Source organism: Saccoglossus kowalevskii, chromosome 13 (assembly GCF_978046115.1).
Source record: "Saccoglossus kowalevskii chromosome 13, keSacKowa6.1, whole genome shotgun sequence".
In the NCBI taxonomy this organism is placed as follows: Eukaryota; Metazoa; Hemichordata; class Enteropneusta; family Harrimaniidae; genus Saccoglossus; species Saccoglossus kowalevskii.
This window is the reverse complement of record NC_140653.1, coordinates 28,000,639-28,008,955: the sequence shown is the minus strand read 5'-3', so window position 1 is coordinate 28,008,955 and position 8,317 is coordinate 28,000,639. Positions and strand designations below refer to the sequence as shown.

General features: G+C 34.0%; 1 pseudogene; it reads left to right on the top strand.

The window, feature by feature from the left end:
- Positions 1-3,086: 3,086 nt before the first annotated feature.
- Positions 3,087-7,917, top strand: LOC146735207 (epoxide hydrolase 1-like; annotated as a pseudogene).
- The last annotated feature ends 400 nt before the right edge of the window (positions 7,918-8,317 follow it).

The window sequence follows — 8,317 nt, the reverse complement described above, 5'->3', positions numbered from 1 at the left end:
GTGATATCCATTCACCATATTCCGATATCCTTTCACCATATTGTGATATCCATTCCCAATATTGCGATATCCATTCACCATATTGTTGTAACCATTCATCCAAAAAAATCAAGCGACTGGATTCTATTTCTGTCACGCACTAAATCGCTTTTGTGTGTTCACACGTAATGTAAGCTTGACGCATATTTTCCAAATAAGAAATTTGTAACATTTTCGAACACTTCCATTTTGCATTTTATGAACAGATGAATTATATTGTTTTCGATGTCAGGAATTTCCTAAACCAACAATATATTGCGTATGTTGTGACCATTGTGTGATTTTGGCATCAAAACAGAAATTGGAAAGAAAAATCCTTATATGAAGATATGGTAGTTGTTGCTACCCCTATACCAAACCAGTGTAGTGAACAATATACCAAAAACGCATTGGGCCGGGGGGGGGGGGTAATTGGAATTATGATGGTAATTTGTATATATCTGATCTTAATGTGTTACTATGTGGTAAAGTTTACATGTAATATTGACACTGAATGCATAATGATGTGCATTTCTTTGAGAGAGACTTTTTGTGATGAAGTCTGCTGCTATTTTATTGTTATGACTAGACAATTATTACATACAGAGATAATGTGCAGAGTCAAATAAAATTCAGGGTAGGTGTTGGTTCATAGCATTACTTGCACCCATTTCATTATTATGGCTGCTTTTCTTGCAAAATTTTTGACTTTTCATCACTTTTGTTCGTGATTTGAAAAAAAAAGTGTTGAAAAGTCTCAAATCTCTCCAGAAAAGATGGCACAAAAGTAGACACAAGTAAAGCTATGAGCTTTTAGAGGTGCACCAATTTTTGGGGATGGGTTGGGTGATTTGAGAATAATTAGTTTTTCAAACTAAATTTTAATGAAAAAAAAATAATTTCACATATTGTGATAAAAATTGCCAACAAAACCACACACCCACCCACTCCCGAAATCAAAGGGTAAGTCCCTTAATAAATGTGTTGCCATGTTTAATTGTTGGAATAAACCTTTCCTAAGAAAATGTCTTTGTTTTTGTGTTACAGTGTGTTCATGAAAATATAAATCAAAGGGGGTGCTGCTACAGTTCAATGTAGTGAAGTATAAGATCACACAAGAGAATTACCATGGTTACCATTAAAATTATTGCTGGTTTTTCTTGGCTTTTACTATATGGCTTAATCTTATAATGTTGCCATATAAAAACGTTTAAAAATCATTCTCAGAAATCCAGCAAGGGGGTATTAAAAAGGTCACCGAACTAAATGTTCCATAAAAACGACCTCGAAAATTGAAAAAAAGAATGTGTGTTTAACTTTTATAGGTCCATCATATCCTATGACCTATCCTAAAAAAAGTGTATGTCATGTTATGAGGGCTACATATGGCTGTCACGAAAAATTGGAGAATTTTGAATCTTAGTACGAGTTTTCCATGGATTAATGTGTTTTCATGGATTCCTATAGAAAATGTTCCAAAATGGCAACTTTCTTGAAAAAACATCCTTCTTTCTCCGTAAAAACTTTAAATATTAATGACTTGCATGTATGTGAATCAATACACAACAATTTTTAAATGATTTTCTGTCTCATTTTGTACTCGTTGAACAGTCAAGTCGCCATCTTTGTTTATATGAGACCCATATATCTCGCGCATGCGTGGCGCGACGACTACCGTCCTTTAAAGCATGAACGTACTAGTACTCATATCTCATATTCGAAATAATGACAGTAAGTTAAAAACTCAAATATTTTATTGTAGTATATATTCAAATGTCACATTTGTACGATTTTCTTTTAATTATAATGTATCTGTTACAGATTGCCATTGTCCACCACGAATTTGGCAGAAATGATTCAGCATTAGAGATTTCCTCTATTTATGCACCGTCAATTTTGTTTTCGTCATCCTCCTTTTTATTCTTCTGAACCAATTATCTTTTTTAGTTGTCGTTCTGTTACTCTGTTCTTGGCTGCCAGGTTTGTTTCCTTCTTTTAATTGTGCGTCATTATCGGCGAGTCGATCAGAAACTTGCACAGTGACGTCTTTTTCCAACGAATCAACGTGTTTCCCGTCCACAGTTTGCTTCTTAGACTTCCATTTAAATAATTTCAAGAATGATCTGGTCCTGGATTACTTTTTCTTTTCCCTACGATTAGAGGTCTCGTCGATGTTTCGCGTGGTGGCGCCGTTCGCGCCACATGCTGGTTTAGACGAAAGCAGACACTCGTCTTTTCTCGAACAGTAAGAACGTTCAACAACATCATCGACATCCGATGTAGTTTCTTCTGTGATGTCCCAGTGATCGTGCGCCCTTTCCGACAGCAGTTCTTAAGACTCGCAAAGATCCGCATGTCTCGGATGTTTTCCGACTGTACATGTGTCCGGTGTTTGTGACTGACTTTTACTTTTAACTTCTCCTGGACATATTAATATATCGCATGGACCAGTCTGCAAAATACTGCGCTTTGATTTCTCCGTGGAAAGTGATTGGATGTCACTGATGCCAGTTTTAGATCGGTCTTGTCCAACATGCTGACCACAATATATTAATGCGCCCCCAGCGATCACTTCTTGCACATAATCTTTAACGAACAGGTCAACACTTAAACTTGTTACATCATTTCTGTCGATGTGTTCTTTAGCGAACTGCTGCTTCGCTCGAGCCACAGATAAGTCAACAATGGCGTGGCTTATAGCCGACTCCTCTTTGGTGATATCTCTTTTCAATTTATTCTGACTTTCCGACTTTACAAACGGTGCCAAAAACTCGCATGTTTCGTTGTGAAACAATGCGTTACAACTATCACCTGCATCGTCTAGTTTTGAACCATCAATTATAGTATATATAAGTCTTATATATAGTGCAAGCTGATCAGCCGGAAACAAGTAATAGTGATTTTCGTGGTTTCGGAGCGTGATGATTAAATTTAATAACATATGCTTGCTTTACATTACTAAACTGTTTCAATTCCATAATTTCTATTATTTTGAGCAAGGACAAGGTCCTGTACCGGGACATAGTCGCTCGGTCCCATAGACGTTCATGCATTGAGTATGATCGAGTATGATCGCTGGACCCGGAAGTGATTCTAGGCCCACGCACGCTGCTGTAAATGGGCGTTGCGTACATTCGGTCGCCCGCCGAACAATATACGATACACTCAGCATGGCAGTTTTATGAGTTCCATGTCAGTATTTATTTAAAATAATTTTGAAAACATTGTCGTACTATAAAATCATATAAACTGTAAAACTTCAAGTTGTGCTTGTTTGAATTATTTATCATAAGACCAGACTTTTATTATCCCTTGTTTCGCGAACCCGCTGAATGAACTGGAGCCGAAAATGAAATAAAATTTTATTTCAGCGTAATTTCTCGCGCCGGCCGAATTGTAAGTGAAAAAAATTACTAAAAATAATTATTTTTATCTTTCATTTTTTTTCCACCCGCCGCATAACAAATCCTAGTTGCATTTTCGTGGGAGTATCGGCATGATCAAAGTATCGAAGTCTTGCGCATATGAGAAACAAGATTATACATAGAATCAAATTGTATTTCTTTTCTTCTCTCCGATCAATGATCTCACTTACAATTCTTTGAGAATCACACAAATCTAATGGGAAAAAAGAATTAATTTTATTTTTTTCCCGCTCTCCTTAAAAAAATTGCATTATAGAAATGAGGAATAAAAAAGTCTGGCCTAACTTAATAAAAATTATGTTTTAACAACAAACATAGATATGATTTAATACTGAAAATGTTAGTACATGTAATTTGAAGTGAAAGCACACATGCAGTTCCATTAATTCACTAAATGCATACCACTCATTAGCTATTCACTGTTTATTTTTCAAGGAGCTAAAAATCCACTATGTTGCCAATGGTGATACAAATAAACCACTGATGCTATTGCTCCATGGCTTCCCAGAATTCGGGTATTCATGGAGATACCAAATGAAGGAATTTTCAAATGATTTTAGGTATGTTATGAAGTCATTGAGAAATATCTAATGTCTTTAATTTAAATATTTACTTGACTTTTATGATAGTACTGTTTTCTTTGGGTATAGTGTTAATTAGTGTTAGTGTATAGTGTTAGTGTATTCATTACAATCTGATGTAAGTAAGGCTACATTTTTTTATATATTTTATTGTTATTTTTGTTTATTTATGAATATTTTTTGGTTACTCCTGCAGTTGTTATTTTTTAGTATATCAAATCTGGTAGCCTTAATTACCAGAATATGATATATGAATAACTTATTAATTAATAATATGGTGCAACAACTGCTATACTATCATTATACACTTTCCAACAATGTATTTTGAAATACTGTTAGCCCTAGGGGGTCTTCATCTTCATGTTAATCACAAGTTCAATGCTGAGAATCAACATCAAGCAGGATTTTTAAACCATGACCAATTTATGTGCCACAGTACAATATATGTTACATAATATGTTTTTTTTTTTAATTTTTTTGCAGAGTCGTTGCCATAGATATGAGAGGATATGGAGATTCTGACAAAACCTTCGGGTATAGCACCATACACTATAGATCATCTTACAGGTTGGTGTTTAATAATCAGCTACTTTGCATATTTGGTGTTTATTAAGTAGCTACTTTGCATATTTGGTGTTTATTAAGTAGTTACTTTGTATATTTGGTGTTTATTAAGTAGCTACTTTGCATATTTAGCATTTATGAAGTAGCTTATTTGCATATTTGGTGTTTATTAAGTAGCTAATTTGCATATTTGGTGTTTATTAAGTAGTTACTTTGTATATTTGGTGTTTATTAAGTAGCTACTTTGCATAATTTGGCATTTATTAAGTAGCTTATTTGCATATTTTGTGTTTATTAATCTAATTAATACTCATCCGCATACAAATTCAAATCAAAGCTGACAAATAACCCAAGGGTGGATGATAATGAACAAAATCATAATTTATTGGAGAAATTTTCATTAACATTTCTTAATAATTGTGTATAATTTTGTTGGCACGCTGAATTTGTTTAATTTCCATAGGCTAGTATTTCTATGCTTAGCATCCCTGGAGGCCAGTTGTCTTTCACCTGTTTTCTGCGGGCTTCAAGTTTTCTAAAATTTGTATCACTGTTCATAGATTTTACAAATTAGGTTTCAGCACTGAAAACAAGTACAGTTGACTTGTTTTTATAAAGACATTGATTTTATTTTTCTCATTCATTATGCCCCTGAACTCTACCCATAGAAGACCATACACTAGTCCACTCACAACACCTCACTCCATTAAAAGCTAGATATGATGCTAGTAATATCTCATTATGTAGCCTCAGATTTATGCAGTATTCCACATATGATATCTCACTCCATCAATTACTAGATATGATGCTAGTAATATCTCATTATGTAGCCTCAGATTTATGCAGTATTCCACATATGATATCTCACTCCATCAATTACTAGATATGATGCTAGTAATATCTCATTATGTAGCCTCAGATTTATGCAGTATTCCACATATGATATCTCACTCCATCAATTAATAGATATGATGCTAGTAATATCTCATTATGTAGCCTCAGATTTATGCAGTATTCCACATATGATATCTCACTCCATCAATTACTAGATATGATGCTAGTAATATCTCATTATGTAGCCTCAGATTTATGCAGTATTCCACATATGATATCTCACTCCATCAATACCTAGATATGATGCTAATAATATCTCATTATGTAGCCTCAAATTTATGCACTATTCCACTTATTTAAGCCGGACCATTGTCATTTAGCAACATAGTTTAGTAATTATAAGACAAAGATAATCACGATCAAACTGACATTCTTTTTTGGGGGCAATCATGGTGAAACAATAGTCTGTATTCATTAGGCATTTTTAAAGTTACATGTGGCGAAATTCAATTGCTGACTGCAATTAGTAACTACAATTTATCTAGACAATCATGGAGTGAGGAATAAGTGAAGAATAAATAATATTACTAGCATCATATCTAGGCATTAGTGGAATGGAGTATATGGAAATGTCAAAATCAAAGAAAATCTTAAAATAATAATAAGGAGTTTTCCATTTGTAAACTGGGGGTGGGCTGTTGAATGTTGAAGAACAAAAAAATTGTCGTTGGTGAAAAGGACAAAAATACAGAAGTCCAAGATGATAGCATAATGTAAATAAATTAAAAAAAACAACATGATTACCAAATCAGTGAATAAAATATTCAGATTTCAAAGTTATTTTAAATGTTCCACAACTCAGGTGATCTGAGGGATGCCATCCCAGCTTTGGGCTACAGTTCCTGCGTACTGGTAGCTCACGATTGGGGGGCGGCAGTCGCCTGGCAGTTTGCTATGGAGTATCCTGATCTGGTCGATAAACTGATTATCATGAACGGTCCACACCCTAAAAGAATGCAGAAGCTTATACAATCAAGTCGGAAGCAGTTCTTTATGTCTTGGTAAGTAAATAGGAGACATAATGATAAACAGCTAGCATTCATGGATTTCCCAGAATGCATCACACTCATTCAAAATTTATACCGCTTATCTTATAATATAGTGTAAGAATTTTCTATAATTATTTCATGCATATAATTCATCAATCTTAATTTTATTCAAATCATCCCAAATATAAGATTGAATAATATTCAATTCATTGTAGTAAAATATAGATAAATTGTTATGCTATTTAGAAAAGTTTAGATTCACTGCCCACTCTTCCAACTAAAATGACTTACCAATTGTTTTCCCCATTTTTTTTCTACTGAATAACAAAGTAGCGTGACCAAAGCTTTTCTGATGCAGTAGGTTTTATGTAAATATGGTGCATTACTTATGGTCTAATTTTGAATTAGAATTCTACTATAGTTGGAAACTAATCAAAGTGAAAAGCTGGCAGTCTCCTTAAAGTGACACAGTCATCCTGCAGAACATATTCAAATTTTGTGTAAACAAACTCTGTATTTAGACATGTTGTATATATACTATGGGACCCATATCAAGCATTATGACTGTGGCATTTGCCTTGTAGAAGTTTTTGTTCCTTTATTGTGTCACCTTTTGTACTTGCACTGACCTGGTGTAGTTGAAAGCTAAATGGCTGTTGATAACAAATAACAAATAAATATTAATTTTTCAACTTTTTTCTGCAGGTACATGTTCTTCTTTCAGCTTCCGTATCTTCCCGAGTTCGTTCTGAGCATGTCTGATTATAACTGAATTAAAGCTATGTTTCATGGACGTGGTGTGGGACTCCAAAATAGAGATAATATCACTGCAGATGATTTGGAAGCATTCAATCACAATTGCCAACGAGAAGGTAAAAGTTTATAAATGTATTTTTTATGTGCCCATCATTAGGACACATACCATCCCCATAGAGTATCGTGGTATCACCTACTAGTACTATAATATTTTGCTCACTTCCAATAATTCTGAATTTATAACAATTATGAGTTATGATAAAAATGTTGTTGGGTAAAATCCAGTCATAATTAGCATATTTCATTTTGAGGCTCAAATTCACTGTGATTTCAAAGTAATTGTAATCATAATCATTATTATAAAATCAAATACATCCCTACCCAGTTAGGACCACATTGATTAATAATGTTTTGTCATATTTCACAAACCCAGGTGCTTTAACGGCAATGATCAACTACTATCGAGCTGCACTCCGCTATACTCCAAAGTTGAAATCAGCCGTTATAACCTCACCAACTCTGTTGAACTGGGGTGAGGAAGACACTGCTTTGGACATTGCTTTGACTGAAGGTTTGGAAAAGTATGTGCATGATATCAACGTGAAACTAATACCAGGCTCAAGTCACTGGGTTCAACAAGACCAGCCTGAGCTTGTTAATGATGCCATGCACGACTTTCTGCAAGGGTAACAACAGTACTGTATCATCACTGGTGTAAATTTATCTTAATTGCGATTTCAGTATTGCATTAATCAAACAACAAGATAATCTCAGTTTTTGTTCGCTGTGCGTTCAAATATCTTGTAAACAAATGTAATTTACATACGCAGATTTACATTTTCAAAATATTTACTGAATACCAGAGAATATTTCTTCATCCAACAATGATGACGGACAAAGTATTACAGATGTGTTAAATTTGTGTCACCAATTTGGTGTACAAATTGATTATAATAATTAACGAATTATGTTATACTGTTATGGATTGATTATATGCCATATACAATCTTGTTTGCTCTGAGGATGCGATTAGTGAGAGTGTTACTACATAAATCATGTTCTTGAGAAATGCATCTGTCTCCATACTGTC